Source organism: Bidens hawaiensis, unplaced genomic scaffold (assembly GCF_021521415.1).
Source record: "Bidens hawaiensis isolate Kalapana, Puna unplaced genomic scaffold, B.hawaiensis_p1.1 tig00031140_1, whole genome shotgun sequence".
Lineage (NCBI taxonomy): Eukaryota > Viridiplantae > Streptophyta > Magnoliopsida > Asterales > Asteraceae > Bidens > Bidens hawaiensis.
The window spans coordinates 123,879-151,219 of NW_027495229.1; the positions used below are offsets into that span (position 1 = coordinate 123,879).

Genomic DNA, 27,341 nt, shown 5'->3' on the forward strand with positions numbered 1-27,341 from the left:
CTGATAATTTATTTAAAACTGCAACTTACCTATTGCATGTTAAGTGAGTGTATTTTCCCTCATCTCAATCTAAAAAACATATACAAAATGAAAACAAAATAAAAAAACACCATGCCTATTTCTTTGAATCAATGAACAAATGCATCTATTTGAATTTAAATTGGAAATTGAAATCGAATTTTATAAGCGAGAGATAGACCAGATAGAGCTAATACATTGTTGCCTCCATCATCATTTGAATATCAGAAACTTAGAATTACGCAAAGCAAAAACAAAATAGACAAAGAAAAACATTAAAGTAACATGTAATAAAGGCAACACATGAGGCTCAGATCTGTAAAGATTCAAGTGGATCATCACAGCCTTGCACATATATAATTTTCTCACAGCAAATAAACAATTTAATAAAGCTCGTACAATGTAATAAAGTGCACAAAGAAAGGTAAACCCACTATGGTTGCAAATGCAGAGGGTGTAATATGAAAGAAATTGTTGTTCCTTTCACATAAAACCGTATATATTTTGTAGGCCATATCTATTTTACCCAGTTGTATTCTTCTCCACACGTATAGGCATTGAACGATGATCACCGTCTAGATTGACAAAGTTAAGAATTGTGGTCTCTTGAGTCTCCTCAATATTAGAAAGCTATAATAAGCAAGTAGGTAGGTGCTACAAATAAAAATTAGTTATTTAAAAGTTAAAACACGGTGAGTACTCAAATTTAATAAAAGGGAGGACAAGAACAACTTTGAACAAATTATGTTTTAAAACTTACAAAGCAAAGTTGGATTGTTAAATTAAAAGTGACAACCGTTAGAACTGAAGCACGATCATTGTTATGAACACCGTCATTCTTTAACTAAATGATCTCCATCTTGAATATTAACATTATCCACTTCATCAGTAGCATCATTATCTTCACATTCAATCAACTGATATATATACAATACAATTAGTATTATGAATTTGAATCCTAATATTTATTTGTTAAACTTACCATCTGAAGGTCTACACATAAATCAGCTGAGGGTATAATTTGAAGCTCATCATGTAAAAAAATACATTAACAGGGGTTGTGATAAAAAAGATTTATTTGAGTTTTGGTGAATGAAGAATCAATAAACAAATATGTCTAGGGTTTATGGTAGTTTAAAGAATGATAAACTCACATCGATTTGATACGCAATACTGAATATAAAAGTTAAGGAACTATAATTGGTGATTAGTTAATCAGCAAGAAGGAGTCAAATAGCCTTATCTTTAGAATTAGGGTTCTTTTGTATCCAAATATATGTAATCAGGGATCGTTCGATTCCAAAATATATGTAATTGATGTCAATCGACAACCAAAACAATCATTTGTGAGTAACTCACGAGATTTACATTTCAAATTGGGAGAGGTTTGGACAAAAGAGGCGAACTTAGGGTTTGGAATCAACGAGGTTTTACGACTTGGCGACCGTAAACAAAAGGGGTTATAATAATATATAGGTCCGACAATAATCGAGAGGGTCAGAAAAGACACGGACTCGAAATAAGACCCACATTATGAAAATGGGTTGAAAAATGATGAGGAGCATTGTTAGAGTGACAATGACATCAAGTGGTATTCTTTTATTATATAGTAGATTAAGATTAAGATGATCATATTTCATATTCATGTTTATATACACTTAAACTCAATCTTTTAAAAACCAGTTTTTTACTTGATTCGGATTGGGTTAAAAAATGATACAACCGGTTGAACCGGGTTATGCCGGGAGGTTCAACCAGTTAAATAGTTTGCCTTATAATTTTCTATAAATGCAACTTCAACTCCAAAAAGAGCCTAAAAGTAAATGATTCCATAACAAAAAATAATCCAAAAGTTAATTTATATTAAAAAAAATAATTCAACAGCACTCAATTTAAAAAAATAAAATAGTCCTAAAGTTTAGACGTTTGATGTTAATTGTTGGATTAAAAGTAATTTTGATAAAATATGGGCCGCAAATATCAAAAATTTCTCTGCCTTAAAACCGGTTTGCTAGTAGAAAACCAGTACTTTAGATAAAACAGCCGATACGTTGTTCTAGTAAACCGGCCAAATATATCGGGTTCAAAATACCGGTCTGCTGTGCAAAATCCGGTTTAACCGGCCGGTTTGAACCGGTTTTAAAACACTGCCTAAGCCCCCCCCCCCCCCCCGGGGTGTGCCCGGCACTATGGAGCTCTTTCCGGCTCTAAAACGCCCCAGTACATTTGGTCTTAATGAATCATCACTGACTCAGATAATCGATAAATTCAAGTATGACAACCATAATGAATATTCAAGTCTACAAGGATCAAGAACCGAAAATCTACATCAACAAATGGCGTTGTCAAATTAGAGAGATCTCAAACCAATATTAATAATATAACAAGATTTATAAAAGAAAAAATAGACGGATTTTATAAAACAGTTATCATTTCAAAAAAAATTTTACTAGACCTTGATTAAGTTTTTATGAAACTCAAATTTTATAAATGTTTTACAATTATTTATTTTCATATCTGAACTTTGAAATGAAGTAGGTGCAACTTACGCAAAGCCACTTGAATTGGATAAAGGCCCAAATCAAAATGGAAAACATCAAACTTGGGGTGTAAACCAGTTGAGTCGAGCCCGAGCTCGACAAGACTCGCAAGTGATAGAACTCCACTTTTCCATTATTAAAAATCCCCACCCCACTAAAAAAGTGATGATCCCTAGTTGCTTTCACGTAAGAACTTCCATAGCGAAATTCAATGGCAGATCTAGACATAAATAAGTTGTTTACTCCTATAAGAGGCTTATCTTCACTCCTATAGGTTCTTATACAAGCCGTATAAAAGGACAATAATCCAATGCTACATCTTATACTAGGGATGAGATTGAGATGGTACTGGTACCGCTTCCGAAAATCCCGATCCTGAAATTCGGAAATTGTTGGTACCGGTACCGTACCGATACCGAAAACTCAAAACTTGGTACCGAATCGGTACCGACGGTACCAAATCGGTACCGAATTAGGTACCGGTACGGTACCAGTACCAATCGGTACCCGTACCGAAAACGGTCATCCCTATCTTATACGAGCCATATAGTGTTATGCTACACCTGTGTGTTGTATAAGCCTTTTAAATTAATTAAAGCTGGATACATTTAGCCAACCCCGCAAATAAAATCGTAAATCAATTCGCCTTAAGATGCAAATCCAAAACCCAGTTATATGCAACCGCCTAATATCAAAAGGTAAAAGTAAACATATATCACACAAACATCCGCTTATGATCTCTATTATCCTTAAACCATCACTGCTCACCTTATTAAGAGTCTATAACTTTAACTACAATAACAACAAAACAAAACAAAACTGTCCTCTACTGAGTAAAATCAAATAAAACAACGCCCGATAAAATCTCCCAACACGAAAGAAAAAGAAAAACACATCAACTGTCTATTTCTTTAACGTTTTCCAGCACCGGCTTTCTTAGCACCAGGCAGCGGGTTTTCCTCGTCGTCAGACTCGATATCACCATACTCCCACATCCCAAGCCTTTTGGTGCGCGCTTCCGCTTGAAACTTTTCTAATTCATCCAGCATTTGTTGTTTGTCTTTAGGCTCCCATCTCCTCCTCTTCTCCAGTCTTGCCACTCCTCCCTGCACCATTTTCAGATTTAATTATTGTTGTAAACGAAGAATATAACGAAGCTTACAATCATACAAACCTTGAGCATGATGGCATTGAGACTGGTGTCAGCTTCCACGTCGACCAAAGTTACCAAGAGAAGGTTTCCAGTGCCTTGACCTTTGACTTTTCCTCCAGAAGTATCTTTATCCTCAATTACTGCTTTGAATTCCTTTGGCTCACCAAGTGTGTGTTCACTTAAATACATGGCTGCTTCCTGGCCATAGTCTTCCTCCAAAGCGGGTACCTTTAAGTATGCCAGCTGGCAAAGCTGGGCCAGTCCGGGTGCAGAGGATACGGATGGATCCAGAGGACGTATCTGGCTGTATGTAACAACTTCTTGATTCCCATAATCAATGTAGAACACTTCAAATTTGTCTTCGGTCGTTTGAACAACGCCACGTGGTCCATTCACAACCTTACACGTCATCGAAAGAAACAACATTATTATTATTAATATTATCGTCTGACACGTTTAGGATAGAATATAATCCAAATCAACCCATTCACAAGTAAACTGATTTTAAATATAATATATATCTTACCATGGCTCGGTTCCATGAGTTATCTGCGCTAGACTGTGCAAGGACAAGATCGCCCTTCTTTGGATTAAATGCACCAATCACGGGTGCTTCTTTGAGATTTAAAGAAGCAAGTTGCTGTTGGATGGAAGCAACTTTCTGATCCGCTACAGCCTGGACATAGAACTTGCCTCCACCAAGAACTTCAGTCACTACGGCCTGTAACAACACATCTAAATACAATTAGCACATATAATAAAACAGACTGGTATCGAAACAATCAATAATGATAATAATCAATATGTGACCTTAAACTCTTCTTTCTGCTTTTTATCATTAGTTGCTCCATTAGAAACTTCTTCTCCTTCAACATAGTTTTCCCATATCTGCAAAGAAAATACCAATCAGAGATGATTCCACAATCCGATTTAAATTATTTATTATATGCTTTTATAACCAAATAACTTGCCTTTAGCTTCTGCTTCTTGGCAATCAGCTCAGCCTGAGCAAGAAGGTGAGCATCGGGAATCCTATCAGCACCAAAACCTGTCTGAAGTCTCGCAAGACCAGCTTCTAGAAGGGTGATCCCAACATTGCTTCTCGATTCCCACAAGGATCCCAAAAAGGGTTCTGTTCTATCAACCGTTTCCACTTCAATCTGCACGCATTAAAACAGAAACACTTTAAATAATGAATTAAATGGCGGTACGCATAAAGAGTGAAAAAGGAATATTACCTCTACATCTCTCTGCATAATCTTCCGCCTCATAAGTGAAATTGCATCATTGGAGTAAGGCTCGTCACGACCAGGGCATCTGACGCCAGATAATGAGAAAGCAATGCTGCATGTTTCTTTTGAAACATATAATTTAAACCTATGGCCACTAAGAACATATTCGACGACAGCTGTCATCCTCCTGTTACGTTGCAAAAACGGGAGGAAATCTTTGGCTTTCTTGGCCGAGGTCTAATAAACAGAAAAGAAAAATGTCAATATCACACACACACACACATACCGGTCAATGATCATAATAAAAGATTAGTTATAAGTTTCTAACCGTCAAGAGATCTGTGACATGCATGCTTGGAGGATCTTTAGCAGAATGAATCCCTTTTCTACCAGTTGTAGCACGAGATTCAGCTGCAAGAAGATTCTCATAGTAATTTGATCTATCTTCAAAGTCTGTCTAATGACAGTGCCAAACCCACGAGCAATGATGAGCTCAGCAACATTAACACCTGGCTGCTGAGTCGCTGATGTAGCGGGAGTTGTTGAGGGGACATCTTCAGTTTCCTTCCCTTGAGATAACAAGAACACTGACCCAAAACCCATGACGCGTGAATCTGCAGGGCCCGCAGGAGCTGATCCATCGGCAAGCGGGACCTTTCTAGAGTATTCCATTGAAACTTGAACCTAAGTTTAAACAGTATATTAAAGATTTAATATCACCCACTAGCTTTCTATTCCAAATTATAGATAAACACACAAGTGGTAACTTCGACCCATTTACATTAAAAAATTTTATTTGGATTATTTTTAGGGAAAATTTCCAAATGTCCCTCTATATAGAAAGAGATTCCAATTTTGACCCCCCAAATTCGAATTTCCATCTTTGTCCATGTGCTATCCCGTTGACGCTGCTGCGTTTTAAACTTCGAGCCGACGCGTTCTGATCCAATCATACCATGCCATGGGCCGATAAACGTCGTCCGCGGCATGTTTTGAAACGAAACATGTCATCCCGGCATGTTTCGAAACAAATCCCGTGGCCTCTGCATTTGTTTTAAAGCATACCAGAGACGACGTGTTTCGTCAACATGCCGCGGACGAGGTGTTTCGCTTCGAAGCATGCCAAGGGACGAATTGTTTCGGCCACGTGGCATGATATGATTGGATCACAAACGTATCAGCTTGAATTTCAAAAACGGCGGCGTCGACGGGTTTGTGTTGGAAAGGGTGGAATTTGAACTTTGAGAGGACAATAATGGAATCTCTCTAGGGAGAGGACATTCTGGAAATTTTTCCCTTAAATCGAGTCAAATAGAGCAAATAATAAAGTAAGAAAAAAGAGAAAGAGAGAATAATAAACATATTCAAATATTCAATGTACTAACCTCCTAAGTCGTTTTATTCAAAAAGTAGATTATTATGGTAAATATTGTTTTTGAAATCATAACTTAATTTCATATAAAATTTTCAAGAAACAAATAAAAATGTCTGTATGCCATCTTATCATTACCCAGCCCGTTTTGGCCTGTATGAAGATAACATTTTCAACCTGAATCCAATTTTATAAAAATAGAAAAGTGTCTTACCTGACAGCCAATTAATCGAGTTCTTAGAAATTCTCTTGCTTCACGGGCATAAGGGGCAGGTTTTTCATCTCTTCTTGGATTTCCCAGTTTGGGGCACCTGATACTTGAGAGATTAACTCATCTCTTGCCAAATGGAAGAGAATCATCGGCCACAATGATGCAGTCTCCACTAACAACTTCAACTACCTGTAACAAATTTGAAATACAATATATGTTAAGTAAATTTTAGACAAATGTAAGATAAGAGACTGTTCATGAAGCAAAGATTTAGAACAACCTTTCCAGTGAAATTGTCTGATATAGCCTTTGAATTAGTAGCCGGAGGTACATAGTTTGTCCAAAGCCTCAACTTACTCTTCTTTGCTTGAAGTTCAGCAGCCTTCAATTTTCTCCTCGCTTCATCTTCCATCATACTTGCACTCCACTCAACATACTTTGCATATCCCTACACCAAAAAAAAAAAAAGAAAAAACATAATCAATCAGATAGAAAAAGAAGAAAATAAAAAAATCAATATTTTAGGCAACAATCTGCTATTAAAACAGCCATTAAGATTTAGACTTCCATACAACAGATATTGTTGACTTGAGATTATATAGCATACATTTTCAATAAGCTCCATTGCCAAGTCCTTTGCTGAGTCACCATCAGGGTAATACACAGAACCGATCAAATTGCTAAACTTGTCAACACCTTCAAGAACAACGCGAACCTGTAGAGAGCATGCAAAGTAAGGAAATGTTCAATTCACTCTGTCAAAAGTTAGTAAGTTTAACCAAGAATAAATCACTAAGACGTTACTTACGTCTCTGTTTAGCACACGAATCTCGGTAAAATGTTTAGCTTCCCTACCAAATGCATCAGGAGAAACTTCAGTAAAGGCTGGTGAGGATGCAATTCTTTGAGCTGATGTTAAGGGCCCACGCGACTCGCCATAGTTTCTCCATTTGGTTCATCAGATGATATTTCAGTTGCTATGGTAGGTTCTTGGGTTCTTCTTCCCATTGACGGAGCCTAATTATTAAAACAAAAATAATAAGGCTTCATGAAAAGCAAAGTATTACCATAATACTCCACAACAAACTATATAAATATTAATGCTAATAAACTTCCTACCTGGATTCCAGCAACAAATACTTGAACAAATTGGAATTCTGGAAGCAGATAAACACGAAGCGAGCTCCCATCACGAACTTGCTCAACAATTGCTTCCATGGATTTGCCCTTGTTAGCAGCTAAAAGGCCCATTGCATCCAGATTGCTCGGATCACCAACAGCAGATGGTGGAAGGTTCCTGATAGCAGCCTCAACAGCACCCGGTGACTAAAACAAAAACCACCGCGTATAATCAATTAAATGACAAAATATAATCAGTTAGGTGACGACAAAACATGTTAATAGATTGTGCGATCATACACCAAATAACCATATAATCAATTAAATGACACAATATAATCAGTTAGATGGCGACAAAACATATTACTAGCTGGTGCGATCGTGCACCAAATAATCATATAATCAGTTATATTACAACATATAATTAGTTAAGATGACGACAAAACATATTAATAGCCGGTAAATAATCATATAATCAGTTATATTACAACATATAATTAGTTAAGATGACGACAAAACATGTTAATAGTCGGTGCCGTCGCACACTAAATAACCATATAATCAGTTACATGACAGCATATAATTAGTTGACGACAAAACATATTAATATTTGGTGCAATCGCGCACCAAATAATCATATAATTAGTTAAACGACAGCATATAATCACTATGATGAGAATAAAACCAATTAATAGTTGAATGACATATGATCAATTCAATGTCCATTCCTATAGAAAGCGCGATATATATTCCATAAATATAAATTTAACCCCAAATACTCGGCATATTCTGCTGAGAAACAGATAACTAGTAATTAGCTGGCTTAAGACACAGTAACTAACCCTATCCCATAAACCCACGCCCTGTTGTCTGGCTTGTTCTTCAAGACGCAGCAGCTCGGAATGCTCGGGGGTTACCTCTCCCTTAGCCTCCTTCACCTGTAATCCGCAAGTGAACTTATGTAAGATGCAAAGATTTAATCTTTTAACTATAAAAGCTGGTAAAAGCATTTAAACTACCTTTGCCCATCCATGAGTGACAACCTCGTTTCCGACATTTGTGCTACCAATGAAAACGCTGCAGAATTCTCGGGAGAAATTTGGGATGGTGTATTCCGTTCTAAAAACAACATCCTATTAAACAAAAAGATAAACAAAGATTAAATATTTATACTATCATCATTTAATGATACAACGCAATTAATGAAAACATAAAGGGATATATGAATAATGAATCGCAACCTTTCCGATGCACAACTTCCGGAGATATTCTCTGCTTTCCCATGCAAATGGGTCATCCTGGCCACCTCGGCGTGCCTACATAAAATAAAAATAAAAAAACGAATCATCGCTTAGTAAATTCCATTAACAACAATCAAGATTTCACCCGAGACAAATTAGATTGATTCCAAGACAATTCAAATTGTTCAATATTATTTACGGAATTGAATGTTGAAGTAGACATACTAATCTTGGAGCCGAAAGATGCGCCAAAACGACAGTCTTCTCAGGGGGGATTTCTGCTTTGGTGAATCCCATGATCACCAAGGTGTCACCAGACGAAACGGCTTTCACCTTTCCTCTCAACCATCCCGAATTCCCAGCTGGTTGCGCCATCGCAAAAGATCTGCAAAATAAAATAACACATAAAACATTAAACGACATCACAAGGTAACCAAGCTCCCAATTAAAAGAACAAACTTTAACATCATAATTTGCTAATCCTTGCCTACACCGATTGCCAATCACTCTATAGATACACAAAAACCATAAATTTCCTACTTTTCAAACACTTGATAAAAAAAATTAACATCCAATCCATAATTCCAAAAAAAAAAAAGTCAAATTCTAATTTAACAACAATAAACAGATCAATTTACATCAATTTAATTCCCAATTAAACAACCTACAGTAACCAATATTCAGATCTACATCCAGAACACAACAAATATAAGCATTCACAAATAAATCCAACTAAAACACACATTCAATCAATAATCAATCAATCACCCCGATCTACAAAACCCACATTCAAAATTCACATTACAACACACCCACATGCATGTCACCAATCAGATTCGCATCATAAATCAAAAACCTCAATCACCAGATCCAAACAGTACCTGCTTCTGAATCAATCAATCAAGCTCAAATCAATCCGAAATCAATCAACTGAAGATGGGTTACGATCAAAACCCACGCATAATCTGTAACCAACACCGGATTTGATCGGAAACGATGGTGATTCAGCCGGCGGACTTAATAATATTGTGAGAGACGAGACGAGACGAGACGAGACGAGACGATACAAAGGGGTTGTAGTTGTGTCTAATAATTAATATAGAGGATGTCAAAATTGAAAGTAATTAAGTTGCCCCTCTATTTTGGGTAAATTACCCAAAATGCCATAAGGCTTGCGCTAACTGATTCTGACTGACTTTAGATAAGTATCCATGAGTGACGATATTTTTCTGCCACGTCGGATGAGCTGGCCAATGAGAGTGCGTCAGGTGTGCTGAATCTCATTCTTCTGCTACAACTGTGTTTCCTCAAAAGGGTGTACAAACTACAAAGTTAAAACATGTTATAAATGGAATTTAAGATTTTAAGTAAATGGTTTTTCTGTATTGTTTTACAAAATAAATACCAATTAAAGGGTTGTAGGTAGTTACTAATTTTTGGTATAATTATTTGTTTAAGTTAATCATATTTTATATTTAATTTATTTGTTTTGTCAATTGTATTGTACTACTTTATTTCTCAATACTAATGATAGTATCGTTAGTGTTTATGTTATTGTTTTATTTTTTAAATAAAAAGTGATCCATGTCCTACAATTTTATCGTGGGTTTACTATTCTCTACGTAAAAACATTGTCGTACTATTACTAAAATTAGTTGAAAGATTATTGAGTGAAATTCTTTTCTTTTTTCTTATTTAAATGTGTATCATGTGTGCGAAACACCTACGTTCTTGGTGCAGTTAGTGACGAGACGTGTTAAATACGTAGATTCTTGTTGCCATCTGTTGGTTGTATGACATGATTTGATGTCGCACTTGTTACATTTTTATCCTGATTTGGACATAACTCAAAATATGTTTCTTATCCTTTCGTTAGTATTTTTACCCATTTTTGTGAACCTTTTACTTTCTAAAGTATCTAATAACGTCATCTTTTGGATTCTTAGAAACTTTTCTTCCTTTTCTTCCTTTTCATAGACCTTTCTTTTTTTCTCTGCATATACCTTTCTAAATAAATAAAACACTTGTTTTTAATTTTACAAGTAAACAGAGAATAAATGAAACTAGGTGTTGTCCTGGCGCAACGCGCCGGTGTATCTTCGTTATAGTTGTTTCTCCGTTTAGTTAGGCGGGCAGTTGCGTCGATGTACATTTGTTGTAGTTGTTTCTCTGTTTAGCTAGGCAGTAGGTGCGATTTATTAATTGTTACAAAAGTTCCTTCCATTTATGGTGCTACGTTTAGCTAGGTAATTTGATGTACGTTTAACACCAACGCTTATCGTCTATCTCCCACCTTGCAACAATCGCGCCGGTCACACGATCGAAACACACATAAAACATAGTACGTTATAATAACTTTACCACCACACCACCTTTTCCATTACTTGATTTAGTAAGAAATATATAAATACAAAAATCTATTTGTATTAAAAAAACAAAAAACGGAATAAAAAAAAAATTTGGTATTTTGCAAAGAATCAAACTCAAGACCCGCCAGCCGTTACAAGAGTACACTACCACCACACCAACTTCCATGGTTGTTACTATGATAATTTCAAATATTAAATACTAAAACTGATTTCGAAATATTAAAAGAAAAATAAACTTAGTGTGGCAGCCACTGATTGGACCTCACAAAAAACACTGTATCAACAAGTTTTCCTTTAATATATAGTATAATAGCTTTTTTACTCTGCTAAACCATCACGACATAAATTTAACTTATTTTACATAAATAATAATCTGATTGAAAAAGTAAATTACTTGTTAATATGCTATAGCCTCAGTAACCACCTCTAATAATCGGTCAACAAAGACGAATCAATGTTAAAAGTTAATTTTGAAATCATCATCATCGTACTCAGTACATCCCACCAACAGCAAAGCTATGTCGCTATGATAGGGTCTGAGGAGGGTAAGATGTAGACAGCCTTACCTCTATCCCACAGGAATAGAGAGGCTGCTTCTGGCTGCTATATAGTAGTTTTGCATCAAGCCTTGGACATTAGGCACGTAACACTCAACCATCGGCACACCGGTCGATTGGTGCATGTACTCTTGTCTTTTAGCTATCAATGCCACCACATGATGCCTGATTAACCTTTCGCCATTTTTTAACGTTATTTTTCACGAGATTAGTAAAATAACGTCAAAATTAACGCAATTTCACTTTTGCCCACCTGATGGTTCACACATATATACATTATATGCGCGCACCACAAGCAGGGCGTAAAAGTTAATCTTGAAATTAGTTAAAATAAAGTTGAAGGGAGATGCAAGTTTAATTTAAGTACTTCCTTCGTCCCATTAAAATTGTTTATATTTCCTTTTTTATCTGTCCCATTACAAATGTCCACTTTTAAAGTTTATTAGCCAATTTTCAAGTTTACCCTTAAGCACACACAACTAGCATTAATAAACAATATGGTGGACCCATTTTCCAAGGGCATTATTGTCATTTGGTTAGCAAAAAAAATAATCATTCAATCCACCTTAAACTTTGTGTTTTTCAAATTAAGACTCTTTGGCCGGGACGGAAGAAGTAGTATTTTAATGTTTAGAATTATCTAGTCTAGTTTAAACAGCAGATATAGGTATGTTTGATATGAATCTTTTAGGAGCTTCTAGATTCAAGTTTTTAAGGAAATGCTCATACTTAATAAAAAGTCTTGTTTGGTTAAGAGAAAAAGCTTGAAGCTCATACAAGTAGCGTTTAGAAAAGGTTACAAGCTTTTAGTATTCGCTAAATAGGGCTGTAAACGAACCGAACGAACACGAACAAGGCCTTGTTCATGTTCGTTCGTTAAGAAAATAATGTGTTTACGAACACTCACCGAATGAGATTTTATGTTCGTGTACGTTCATTAAGGAAATTAATGTGTTCACGAACACAAACGAACACAAATAAAATCGGCAAAGCCTATAGATTGAGACTGATTTATTCATTAGTCTGAATAATGAAAGCCTGTAAACGAATCGAATGAACACGAAAAATGGCATGTTCGTGTTCTTTTATTTAACTTTAAAAAAACACAGACACTTAATTGAACAAATATTTATGTTTATGTTCGTTTATTTAAAAAGGGACATTTGTGTTCGCTTGTTTAAAATCTAAACGAACATAACTGAAGAAAGATAAACGAACATACATGAACAAATGTAAATTAACACAAACAAACATAAACGAACGTAAATGAAAACACCCAATGAACACAAATTAACAAATATAAAACCTTTAAGCAGATGACCTATCTAGATAATGTTTAATTATTTTCTATTAATACATAAACGAACATAAATAAACAGACATGAATGAACATAAATAAACGAACGTTCATGAACATAAATGAACGAACGGAACATGTGTTCATGTTTGTTCGTTTAATTAAACGTACACAAGTTTTTTGTTCATGTTTATTCATTTATTAAATAAATGAACTTTTCACCGAACGGTTCACGAATAGTTCACCGAACATTCGATTCGTTTACAGGCCTAAGTATTTACAATTACTTAAATAGCCTCTAGGATATATACATTTAGTATTATGTTTTTCTAATTATGCCAATTTTGGTCATTTTATACATTTTATTAAAGTTTCAGCTACTCTGCCAAACACCTAAGTATATCTAAAAAGTTACAGCCACCAGCTAGTTTTCCCAAAAATACCCATAATGTTAATATTAAATTATAAGTGACAAAAGTTTTTGAGTAGGTTTAATATAGTTTTTCTAGTATAAATAGATGGTATAGGGTAATTGTAAAGTGTGGTTTTTTGTTTTTAGTAATACTAAAAGAGTCCTGATAAGCCACCATAAAATTAACGTTATTGTTCGTCTTGCTCGATCCAAATTAATTCCAAAACCCAAGATCATGTATACGTATATGTCTATAATGTGCACCCCTCCTTGTATCCACCTTGATACAATTATCATAAGGTTGGACGGTATACATCCGTCAGGAGAATGAGGGGTCTGACATGGCATAGACGTGAAAGGATCCTTGCGCACGAAGGCTATGCGAACACCGCCCCGGTATTGGTCAGGTCACGCGTGATGGGATCCGCATGATCAAGATCTCGCGGGTCACACAACTTCTTTTCTAATTTCAATTTTTTTTAATTATTATTATTTTTTTTGGTTGTAAGGAAGAAATAGTTATGGTTGATTTTAGATGGAAGAAGAAAGAAGGAAGAGATAAGCCGGGGCTGTGGGAAGGTCGAAGAAGGTTGGGTGTGTGATGAAGAATGAAATTGACTGGGTTATTTCTTTTTTTTTTTTATTAATATGTATTTTATATTATTTTAATGTTTGTATTTTTTTAATCAAATAAATTTATATTAAGAAAGTAAAAATAGAACTATTTAGTTTTATATTGTATATATAAGTTATATAAATAAGAAAAATAGAAAACGAAGAATAAGGAGAAGGGTGTATACCTTTGGTTTAGGGGTGAGGTTGAATGATCGGGAGAGAGCTGTGTGATGATTGACGAGTGAGGAGAATGGTGTTAAAGGGTGTACACCCCTTACCTTAGCATGCTATTGTCTAATTTACAGTCTTTGTAGGTTGATAACTAGTTGCCCATTAACATCGTGGCTAGAACCTAACATCCAATGTCTCATTTGTCTCATAAAGCTACTAACACCCAACTACCAAACCATCATTAATTTGAAACACCGACTACCTGCACCAAAAGATTGTCTCCATCTTTGTTCATCTTTTACTTATTTGGGTTAGGGTTAAGAGTTTGAATTGATTATGTCAATCTACTATCAGTGCTCTAATGATTTGTGTGTTTGTGTATATGGAAAAGATGATTACATACGATTTTGTGTGTTTTATGTATGCGTCATTACAAGCCTTAATAAGTGATTGATCGGTTGTCTTTTTCCATAATTGTAATACTAAAAATCAGACAATAAAAGTATAAATGCACTCCTTGTGGTAGAACTTGTTACATCTGACCAGTCAGGTGTCCGCACAATGAAGCGGGAATTATACTTAAAGGTTGTTAGCAAGCCAAGAATAGCTTGAGCTCGACTCGAACTTCATACCGAGCTTGACTCAAGTTTGTCTTGATTACCTTTATATTTATATAATTTTGAGTACTTTTAATCATATTTTAATAAAAAATATAAGAATGGAAAAAACTTAAAGTTGAGTAACATTTGGATAAATACGAGAGGTCAAAGTTGTAATTATTCCATAAATTTTGAATTGTAACAGTTTGTTTTTGCTTTTTATCAAAAAGATAAAGGGTTGGGTATGTAATTATATAAAAACATGAGTTATAAATATTTATCAGTTAAGAAACTTATACATTCATACAGTAATGACTTGTATATTTTAAACCGTTCATATGTTTTGAAAAAAAAAAATATACTAAAATGTCGACAAAAATAACCCTGCTTAAATAGTTATGTTTGGAAAAATTTTAATAATATTTTTGTAAATTATATATAAAGAAACTAAAAAGAATAAAGTTGAGTAAAAAATGGGTAATCATGAGAGGTCAAAGTTGTAACGATTTCTTAAATTAACAAAATTTATACCTACTTAAACATGTACCTTATCATAAAACTCTTAAATTCTAGATATAGATTTACACCAAAAAATAAAATCTGAAAGAGAGATTTAGAAAAAAAGGATAAAGTTTTAAATTTTGAGAGGAATTAAATTGGGAGCCGAAATTGGTTCTCGACAATTGGACAGTCTAATGCGCCATAACTCCACTAAGATCGAATGGGCCACTTTATAATAACGCATTTAGGCAAGCAAAGATGTCACCAAATTTATTTGTTTTTAGACATTTTTATTTAAATAATATTTACTAAATAAAAATTACCATATCAAATACAAATACTTTTATTATACTTTTGTTCCCATCTTCAAAAATAGTCATTTGAGGAGTTTTATAGTTTTTTATGCTAAAGAGAAGACATATAATAATTATACTATAAATTTTATTAGTGTAGCATGCATATAACATTTTTTTGATGGGTTGGTGATACTTATTGTAGTCAGTTCGTAACTTCCTGAAGAACTAAAGGTGACTTAGCTTGTCCAATTTACTAGTAAAATCCTAAAATGTGAATGTATGGTAAATTAAACAAATACGTTTATGTCGGATTTATTTGCTTTTTAGGATTATAGATGTTAACATGTAACTATGCCCAAAAAATGTTAAAATGTGATCCTCACTAACTCTATATAGTATAAGGGTTAATAGTCACATAGTAATTTCCAAATTCACAACTATCTTAATATGGTGTCAAATATGTAAATTTAAACATATAAGTTTATGTCGGATTTATATACTTTTTAGGATTATAGATGTTAACATGTAACTATATCCTAAAATATTACAATGCACACCTTAATAATATAATCATCGTATCACTTGAATTTGATCTATATATAGTACTAGCTTGAGACTTGCGTACAATACGGATATTAAATAAAAGATAACATATAATATAAAATTTCTAAAATTATTTGCAAACTACGTATTGTAAAGGTTTTTGAATAAATCTTGAAGATAATAGTGTTTCGGATCTTCCTAACCTGGTCCGTTTCAACACGTACAAAATTACCCTTTTGAAATGTGTATCTTCGTGCAATTGTGCAAATACTTAGATACAACTATTGGCGCAACAATGCAACATGTGTTAGTTCATTGTAGATGCCGATGACCTGAATGTGGACAAACAGGCGTCTTTGAAGGCCTTACCCTGCAACAAAAAGAAAGAGTTCATAGAAAATTATGGTTGATAGCCACTTATTAATTACCGAATTCACAACAAACTTAATAACGTGTCAAATATACAAAACCTAACAAATTTATAATAAAAGAAAGACAAACGCATTGAATCATCTAAGATATATCCATATAGTCAGGTATTATGGAAGCGAATTACTTAAACGACTTTATTATTGTTTAATATTATACTTTTTATTTTGATATGATAACTATGTATATATAGTATGGATGGGCGTTTTCGATACCGGTATCGATTTGGTACCGTCGGTGCCGAATTGGTAACGTGTTTTGAGTTTTTGGTACTGCTACGGTTTGGTACGGTACTAATATTAATTTCCAGAATTTTGCATAAAATACCGGTACCAAACCAAACCGTAGCGGTACCGATACTGCTACCAAAAATTTGCAATTTTCGGTACCGGTACAGTACCGATCTCATCCCTAATATATTAATGCTTATCCAAATTTGATTTGCCTTGCTCCTCGTTAACCAGTTTTAAGTTGGAGTGTAAACGAGTCAAGTTTGAATTCGGTTTGTTTAATTTAACAAAGCTTGAGATTAGGGCTGACACCGTGTCGGGTTTGGGGGAGGTAGTGGTAATCCAAATCTTGTACCCAATTGTGAAACCGTGCTCTATGTGCAGCCCAATACCCATCAAGTATTGAGCATATATTATTCATATTTCATGGTCTAAACATTAGTTTAGTTTTAGAAAATGCTCGTTGGGATTTTTAAATACATTTTTTCCTTACAATGTATAATTTTATGGTTTTAATAACTACAATAAACTAATATGATAAATTACGTCCCTATCATTGTCATTGTGACCAGAACCCGTTCTTCATGGACTAGTAAATTCCGAGAACTATTGGACAGATTATCAAGGTATGAAATCATAGATATTGATCATGAAAATGAAGCGAATTGCTTTCGTAGTGTTGCGGAGACAAGTTCATCTTTCACATAATAAGGTATTAGATTAAATTGCTACTGGAATGAAGTTAATGAAAAATAATTGAAATATAAAATTTTCAGAGTGTATGATTAATGTATATAGTTCCAGTATAGTATATTTTTGGGTAATTGAGTCAGGTATCATCCAATTCTATACTTATCATTGCCGACAATTTTTTTCAAAACGATCTACCCTTATCATTACAATTTTTTTTCGAGTCGCGCCCATACACGTTTTTATAAGATATAATTAACATCATTCAAAAGAAAAAATATATTAAGTTAAAGCATCCAGATTCAAACTCATTCTAACACAACATAGGGGTGTGTAAGAAACCGAAAAAACCGTTATGAAACAGAAAAAACCGAAAAATCCAAACCGAAAAAATCGAATCGAAACAAAAACCGATGGTTTGATTTTATGTTTTTGTAACCAAACTAACGATTCGTTTTGGTTTTCCATGTAATAAAAACCAAATTGAACCGACTTCTTAAATTTTTATTATTTTTTTAAGTAATTTATATAATTTTATAATTATGTAACTCAAATATTTTTGGTTAAATGTATCATAGTTTATTGGTTAACAATTAACAAAATTATTTATACCTAAATTCATTATTTTTTGCCAGGTTTTTTTTTTCAGCCTAAAGTTTTCAAACTCAAATGGCAAAAACCGAAAAAACCGAAACCGAATCGAAACCAAAAACAAAACCGAAAAACCAAAACCAGACAGTTTCAAAAATAAAAAACAGAAGTTTTGCAAAACCGCACCGAACCGGACCACTCACAAAAGTCCTTGCCAATCGGATCCACACGCAAACGATGGTACTGTTCATCCAGATCAGTTGACCTTCTCTCTTGATCTAGGTAATTAATCTATTATTATTTTCAACTGCATTCAATCCTTCATATGTTTTGTTGAATTTTGTATTTGATTATGCATCAATTGTAAATGAATGGATTTAGTTAATGCATTAAAGAATCATCCGTGTTTGTTTTCAAATCAATATATTCTGTATTGTTAATGGAAGATTCGTGTGCTTCATGCTCTCGATCTATTATATATGTTCCTTTCTAGGGATGTTATATTCGGACAGATAGGCTGGCCTATAAAAATCATATAGAGGTCTAGTTTTGCATGTTGTCTGAGATTCTTGCATCGTTTCTATGGAGGACGTAGCCCGGTTACCCTATAAAAATAACAAAAATTAAGGTATATTTTTTGTAGAATTTATTATAATATTTAAAAAAGTAAATACACGACTTGTATAATTGCCTATATGACATGTATAGCTCCGCATGACTTGTATAGGCTTGTACGACTTGTATATTTTATTGGTAATTGGTATGTATAGCTCTGCATGACTTGTATAGGCTTGTACGACTTGTATATTTTATTGGTCAGTGTCTCTTGACAGACACACTTTGTCATCTAGACGTACCGTATAGGCCAGTGGCGGACCTAGCTTACAAGGAGGGGTCCCCTCAACTTTTCAGGTGAACTGGAAATATTTACGTTTTATGCATTACGTTACCCCTAAAAATTATATTACGCTACCCCTAAAAATTTTTAAAAAGACTAAAACTTTACCTTTTAAAGTTAAAGCCCAAAATGATTAAAAGCCTACCATTTAATTAAAACTTAAAGCCCCAACTTAAATAATCGGGTGAAGGTAGGCATGAAACGGGTTACCGTGCGCGGGTACAAAACGCGCAACAGACACCCGTATGCGCTAAACAGGTGATCGGGCGTGGAGACGCGTGTACTACTAAACTATGCCCGGGATGCGTGAAATGCATAAGATGGTGGTTGTATGAGCGAAACGCGTTACATGGCGCCGGTACGCTCGAAACGCATTACCAAACCCGCAAAACTGGTAATTGGGCGCCAGTACACGCGAAACAGGTAATTTAACGCCGGTACATGCAGCGTATGGAAGTGCGAAATGCGTTACCGGGCCCCCATACTCGCGAAACGCGAAACCGGCTACCCATACACGCAAAACAGGTAAAATAATTTTCGTTAATGTACGGTCAAAAGAAATTTTGCGCTACCCCTAGAATTATGTTCTAGATCCGCCACTGGTATAGGCCTATACGAGTCGGATAGATGGGACCCGGTGTATGGTTGGTTATAAGGGCCTGGTGTTCGTATAGTGCATGCCTTCTTTCTATGTGCTCATATAAAATTGTGATAATTATGTCTTTCAAGTGGTGTTCAAGCTTGCAATCTGTTTCAATATCAACTGCAATTTAACATTCAACAAAATTTTAATTTCTATTCAATTCTTGTGATAGCAGGCATGCTTAAGACTCCAGATCATCAGGTTGCTGGACATGAAGCTGGGCTTGGGAAGCTCGGCCCACTCGTTGATGATTCGGGCCGGTTTTACAAACCTCTTCAAGGAGATAAGCGCGGGTCTGAAGAAGTCGCCTTTTATGAATCATTTTCTTCCAACACTAGTGTTCCAGAACACATACGAAAATTCTTCCCTGTATATTATGGCACCAAAATCATGAAAGCATCCACCGGGTCTGACCACCCTCACATTATCTTGCAAGATCTTACGTCAGCCCGTGTAAACCCATGTGTAATGGACATCAAAATTGGGTCCAGAACGTGGGGCCCGGAAGCTTCTGATGCATACATTGCAAAGTGCTTTAAAAAGGACCAGGAAAGCACAAGTACTCAACTCGGGTTTTGAATATCCGGGCTGCAAGTTTATATTAACGAGGAATCAGGGTTTTATAAGCCCGATAGAGATTATGTACACAAGACCGGGCCAGATGATGTTAGACTACTTCTAAGGAATTTTGTGTCTTCTAACCCGTCTACAGAAACGGGCCCGAGTTCAGGCCCAGACTGTTCTTTAGCGTCTTATGTTTATGGTGGGCCTGATGGGATCTTGGCTCAATTGCAAGAATTGAAGACATGGTTTGAAGATCAAACAATCTACCACTTTCATGCTTGTTCTTTGCTATTTATGTTTGACAACGGGTCAAATGCGGTGGTCAAAGTTATTGATTTTGCACATGTTACAGATGGTAATGGTGTTATTGATCATAATTTCTTGGGTGGGCTATGTTCCTTGATAAAGTTTATTTCTGATTTACTTGCAGAGACAAATAAATGATCATATTGAACAAATGGTCAGGTTGAACTTTGAAAGTTTTTCTCACTTTTGCTCTTTTATAATAATTTATCAAGACAAGTTATTTAATTTGGAATTGTTTCATTTTAGCCACTCTCTGTTTTCTGTCGTATAAGATTCTTTACTTGCAATTTTATTGTCTTTGCATACATCAGATCGTGAAGCGATCCGGCCCCTATGCAAACGCGAGAGCCTAGTGCACCGGGTACGCCCTTTGATTAGTTATGGAAGACATTTGTTTACATGTAACAAGGGCAAGCTCTGAGAATTGGAAAAAATAATTTGGGCTGAAGTCGAAAAATATTTTGGGCATCAAGTAAAAGGAGTATTTTGTTGGGTTTAAACAATTTAATATTTAAATTGGCTTCCTTGGTTATGATCTGAGTTGTGTAAAAAAATTATGTATAAAGATAGGCTAAAACATGTCTCAAATGAGACTAGCACCCACAACTTTTTTGTTTTCTTTGGAAGCCATACCCCTTTGCCACTAGACCAAACTAATTGTTATGTAATTGAGTTTAAACATTAAATATACATGTCGTTTTTCATAAAAATACATACAATTTTTTTTAATTTCAGACCGGTGGCCTTCGACCACCCAGCGCCCCCCCCCCCCCGGGCTGGCCCTGACATGTAACCTGTTATTGTTAATAACCAGATCATATCTCCACATTATGTTACATGCAACTTTTTACTTATGAATGGGCCTTTTGGGTTGTTTTGTTTCTAATAATAAAAGAAGTAAGATATATAGACGTTTCCTTTACCTTAAGATCATACAAACAACAAACTACCCTTTTATTTTATTCCCTTATATTTTGCTTCCATTTTCCTTTTCAAACCCAATATTGAGTACTCGAGCATTCTTGTTTAAGATGATCAACGAATGTCACAAGTTAGCCTTTTTTAGACTTGACTAAAGGTGTCATGTTATTAACACGATTACTAAATCTGAACACATGTGTAACTAAATACTATGCCTATTAAGAAACATTATGATGAATATTTTTCACACTTTAAGCTAGCAACATGCACATACTCTCCCAATCACCTTTTTAAAAACTATCTTTTCTCAACATACTTATACATGTGCATACAATAGACATATATATATATGTACTATAATAATTTGATCGTCGGAGAATAATGATCCCTTTCGGGAGTGTGCATGTTGCGGTTCAGTGCGGTTATGGGCTAATACCAAACCGGAAACTGAATTTTCGGTATTTTGATTTTTGAAAACCATTCGGTTTCCGCTTTTTTGGTTATTGATTTTCGGTTTTCAGGTTCAGTTTGGTTTTGGATGTGGTTTTTTCGGTTTTGCAAACTAGACTAAAAAATTTTGGAAAAAGAAAAATGACTCAATTTATTGGATTTGGGCTTATAACTTTCTTTAAATTTTAACAATTGATTTAGAATTAAACATTTGGGCTTAATATATTTAGCACTAGTAAAAGATTACTTAGCATTCAAAGTTAAAAATAGGGGTTATAAATTCAATAACAAACATGTGAAACGATCGAAGTTGACAAAACACAACCAATTAACGTAAAAAATAAAACAAATATCCAGGTTGACATAATATAAACAAAAAATAAAACAATAATTAGTTCGGTTTTAATGGTTACAGTTCGGCTCGGTTCGATTCAGTTGTTACAAATTCTTTCAGTTCTTACGGTATTTTTGGTTCGGTCCGTTTTTTAGGTTCTTCACAAAACACAAAACCTAACCAAAACCATTATTTCGGTTTTATCAAAAGAGCAAAACCAAACCATTGGGTTTTAGTTTGGTTTAGTTTTTTTGGTTACAACTTTTCGGTTCTATGCGCATCCCTAAATTCTTCTCTAACGGATTATCTTGCTTAACTCCAAGCCATGAATGAAAATTAGTGGCTTAACTTGGTTATTAGAGAACCAAGATGGATTTACACTAAAATTGAAATATTTGTTTTCTTAACACGTAACTACCAAAATTAAAATCTTATCTTGATATATTTGAATATTTCCGATCTTTTCGTTTTTCTTTTTAATTTAAAATTTAACTTTCAAATACAAATCGTAATTCAAAATGTAATTAAATTAAAATCATTTTTCATAAACATCTACATTGACCGCCAAGTTTTATAACAAACAACTGACCGTTATATAAACATGCATAATATAATAGTATAATACACAACCATTGCACAACACTACAACATATTTTCTTAATTTGAACCCAAAACCCTAAGTTTTACATTTACACATCATTCCATGGAATCGAAGAAGATGAAGCGAAGGTTGTTTGGTGGAGAACATGTTCACGAAGGCAAGAGAAGCAAGCAAGAAGATTGTAAGAAGAAGATGTATGGCGATGGCGTTGGGTGGTTCAGAGGTGCAATGATCGGTAAAGGCAGTTTCGGTCGAGTTTTCGTTGCGAATGTCAAATCGAGATACAGCTTGTATCCGCCAATCATGGCTGTGAAATCTGCAGATGTCTCTGCTTCGGGTTGGATTCAGAAGGAGCAAGAGGTTCTGGATAATATTCACGGTTGTTCGAATTCGAATGTCATCAAGTGTTTCGGGGAAGAAGTTACGATTGGAGATGAAGGCCAGATGGTGTACAATTTGTTATTGGAGTATGGCTCTGGTGGAACCCTTGCTGATCTCATCATGAACTCGAATGGCGTAGGATTGCCGGAGTTGGATGCGCGGCGACATGCTGGATCGATTCTTCGTGGGTTGAGTCACATTCACAAGCTAGGGTTTGTTCATTGTGATTTGAAACCAGAAAATGTATTGCTTGCAGCGGGCAAAACTGGTGAATTTATTGCTAAAATTGGGGATTTCGGTTTGGCGAAGAGGACGAAACAGATCAAGAAGAACAGTTATGGTTGGGGCACCCCTATGTATTTATCACCGGAAGCTTTGATTAATGGTGTTCAAGAGAAGCCTGCTGATATTTGGGCTTTCGGGTGTATCGTGTTTGAGATGTTGACTGGAAAACCGCTCTGGTTTTCGGATTGAGGTTTGGGTGTTGAAGAGATGTTAACTCGTATTGATGACGAAATTGACTTGTTATCTGTTTGTAGCAGCATATCTGCAGAAGGGAAGAGTTTCTTGAAACATTGTTTGTGCAAAAAGGTTATGTGTAGATTAACTGCTAACATGTTGCTGAATCATCCTTTCTTAAAAGGGTTCACTACTAGAAAACTGGGCATTTGCGACTGCCGTTTCGGTCGCAAAACCGTCGCAATTTCCCTGTTGCGACCGATTTGGAACCAAAAATGCGGTGGGAAAAACGCAGGTCGCAATTGCTCTGTTGCAACCATTTTGCGACTGCCATATATTTGCGACCACTCTACCGTCGCAAAGCTTACGACCACTGTTGCCGTCACAAATCTTGCAACCCCTGCTTCCGTTGGAAAATTTTTCATCACTCGTGCGGTCAGAAATTTTGCCACCGCTAATGCAGTCCCAAATTTTTCTACTAAACCGCGGTCAGAATTTTTGTGACCACCCTAGCAGTACTACTTCGCGGTCGGAATTTTTACGATCACCCTAGCAGTCGCAAGTTTTGCGACCACTACTGCAGTCGCAAATCCTAAACGTTTTTTTGGTCACAATGCAGTCCACACCTTTATTTGCTTAAAAATAATTACCAAATTGTTTTTTTATATATACAAATACTTACAAAATCATATACATAAATGCAAACACAAATCAAATTAATAACTTGTATCAAAGATGTTCAATATTAACAAAATATTATTTCTAAAAACAAATAAAAAAGATGTTATTCTATCTATATACATTAATGAAAAACCAAAACTAACATACTTCTGAATATCAACCCATGACATACTTCTCTGTGTCCACCTACAAGTAATAGCATTGTATTTGACTCTATTCCATCAATCTTTCCTTAAGCAGAGAAGCTTCAGCATATTCTAAAAAATGACTCACATGTTATTATAGTTTCATAATACAATCATATCAAATGTGAAAATTTTGAAATTTGTGAGAGATAAATTTTCTTGTGCTTTAAGGTAGAGAAATTCTATAATCTATGTTTAATGCAAAGGAATATACAGCTCATAAAACAACTAATTTTGACTTTACCTTTTAAGCTTGCATTGACTTTTGAACCAGTGATGGCACATGGTATGCTGTTATGCCTGGCAAGAGAAAAAAAAGAGGGGGGGGGGGGGGGGGGGGAGGGTAGCACTAAATGAAATAATAAAAGTTGTTAAAAGTACAACATATTTGAGGAAAGTTTCAATAATACCAAAACAATATATCCAGTCTTCGCATTAGTTCAAGAGAAAACTATAAATATGCATATACAACAAATGCTTCACTAAATTTTTTTGATAAAAACAGAGTCTATTGACTTACTTAATTTGATGGGCTTGTGTGTTAACAGCTCAAGCGGGCATATGACTTTGTGAGTATGATTAGTGCCACTTTCTTCTTGTTTCTAATATAAACAAAATGATAACAATGTAGTAGATTCATACACCATGTTTAGTCAACAATTTGATCAACTTTTGTATTAGTGAGGTTAAAGAAAGAAATTATCAACATTATCACAAACAGTTAGCGTTAACACACACACATATATATATAGTGAAATAACAAATATATATATGTCTATTGAAAAGTTTATATTAGACTTTTGAATAAACCAAACAACACAAAGAATCATTCAAATATTTCACTAAACATAATAAATCATAAAGAAAGTGCTGCTTCAAATAATCAACCAATAATTGAAGTTCAAAAGCTTATATTACATATATGCAGTATACATTACATATATGTAGTATATAGTATATACTACATATATACTATACATACTGCTATATATAGTATTTAAAGAAGTAAAATCAAACTTAACGTGGTATAAAACAGTAAACTTAGTTTACAACATTGCTATATTTTGACTTTAGAAAGTATGCGATGTGTACTTAAAAAAAACACAATGCATGGTAAAAAAAAAGACTTATCTGATCTAAACTCGAACAATAGTTTGAGGCTCACACTAATAAATAACATAACAAAGAATAAATCCACCTTCACTTATGTTCTTATTGAAGGCTTTAACAACAAATGTGTAGCCAACGCTCTAACCGATCCTACCGTTTAATGTTTATGCTACTTTTCTTGTTGTATATGTCCTCACTCAAAATCATCATATCTAATGTGCTGCAAATAAATTTATTTGAACGTCACCTAAAGTTTATTAGACTTTACTTAAATACCGTAATAAAACCTTAGCCTGAAGACATAAGAAAGAATACCTTCCAAAAGTAATGGTGGTGGCTTTTCCTTTTTCCCTTTCCGCAATCTACCACACCAGTGGCTTTTCTTTTTTCCCTTTCGAGCAATCTACCACACCACCATCAAGCAAAGTAGCAGGCCCTATGGTAACCATAGAAGTTTATTAGTTGTCGTAAATCAGACATATAACCGAGAGAGTTGTTGGACTTACCAATATGAAAGTTTTCTCATGTGAATGTAGGGATCTGCAACACTGATTGAAAGTTTTCTCATGTGAATGTAAATCTCGATTGCTAGTTAAACAGTGGATGGTAAATAGAATATGAGCCCTAATTTAGAGTTTGTAAAGCACATGAAATCAACGTGAACGAAACTCAATTGCTAATTAGGTTTAGAAATTAATAGCTATAAACATACCTCGATTCCGTTTATCATCCAATGTGTACGGATTCCTAGCTCAAATTAATCAGAAATTGATGTGATTGTTACCGAGAGAGGAATATTGATGAACACATCGCCGCCGGAGATTTGCATGTGCCGCCGGCGGAGATTTGTTGGAGATAGTCGGAGAAGATGACAAGAGGGAAACTGAAGCGATATGTGCTCCTTTACTTCAGAATCAATCGCGATGGATTGTGAAATCAATTTGTTGGTCACGTGCTCCGTTTATATGTTTTTTTTTCTTTTTTGTGATGTGTTTGGTTAATAAAATGCATGCAATTAAGTTAACTAAACCATTTGCAAAATTCCGACCGTTTAGGTGTGGTTGCAAAATTTACGATTGCGGTTGCAAAAACTCCTCCGACCGTTTAGGCACGGTAGCAAAAACTCCGACCGCCTAGCCACCGGTTGCAAAAATTCCGACCGCCTAGCCACCGGTTGTAAAAACTCCGACTGCTTAGTCACCGAAAATATGCGGTTGCAAAATCTTCGACCGCTTGGCTACCGTGTCAAGTAACTACGGTTTTCGGTAGCAAATTTGCTAAATCGGTCGCTAAAATTGCTACCGTTTTTTTCGGTAGTAAATTTTGGTGGCAATTGCTCAATTTTCTAGTAGTGGCTGTGCAGTGATGACGATGATCGTATCAAAGAAGTTGGAGAATCACGCGAGGTTTTTGACATAGACAGGATAACGTCGTTATTGCTATCTTTCTATGATGAAAAAGAAGTTGATGATGAGTTGTGGTTGCCTTCGTTTTCGGACGAATCAAGCTATGAAGAAGATGTGCATGCTACTCCAAATGAAGAAAATATAAAGGCTAGATTACATGCAGTGCAGAGATTTCCTGTAAGATTAATTACCATTTCCTAGAGATTGTAGCAATTT

The 27,341-nt window shown here is 35.0% G+C and overlaps 3 pseudogenes across 1 annotated transcript; 2 read left to right on the forward strand and 1 right to left on the reverse strand.

Annotated features, from left to right (window-relative positions):
* Nucleotides 1-3,468: 3,468 nt before the first annotated feature.
* LOC143581672 (ribonuclease TUDOR 1-like) lies at nucleotides 3,469-9,790 on the reverse strand (annotated as a pseudogene). Its single transcript, XR_013143867.1, has 17 exons — nucleotides 9,768-9,790; nucleotides 9,112-9,271; nucleotides 8,887-8,961; nucleotides 8,665-8,778; nucleotides 8,488-8,583; nucleotides 7,646-7,852; nucleotides 7,335-7,543; nucleotides 7,134-7,241; nucleotides 6,807-6,974; nucleotides 6,530-6,715; nucleotides 5,272-5,627; nucleotides 4,950-5,180; nucleotides 4,683-4,871; nucleotides 4,522-4,599; nucleotides 4,238-4,432; nucleotides 3,733-4,110; nucleotides 3,469-3,664 (listed from the first exon to the last, which is right to left on the reverse strand). The product of XR_013143867.1 is annotated as a ribonuclease TUDOR 1-like (transcript).
* A 9,978-nt stretch (nucleotides 9,791-19,768) lies between these two features.
* LOC143581683 (inositol polyphosphate multikinase beta-like) lies at nucleotides 19,769-20,762 on the forward strand (annotated as a pseudogene).
* Nucleotides 20,763-21,899: 1,137 nt separating this feature from the next.
* LOC143581673 (mitogen-activated protein kinase kinase kinase 20-like) lies at nucleotides 21,900-27,326 on the forward strand (annotated as a pseudogene).
* The last annotated feature ends 15 nt before the right edge of the window (nucleotides 27,327-27,341 follow it).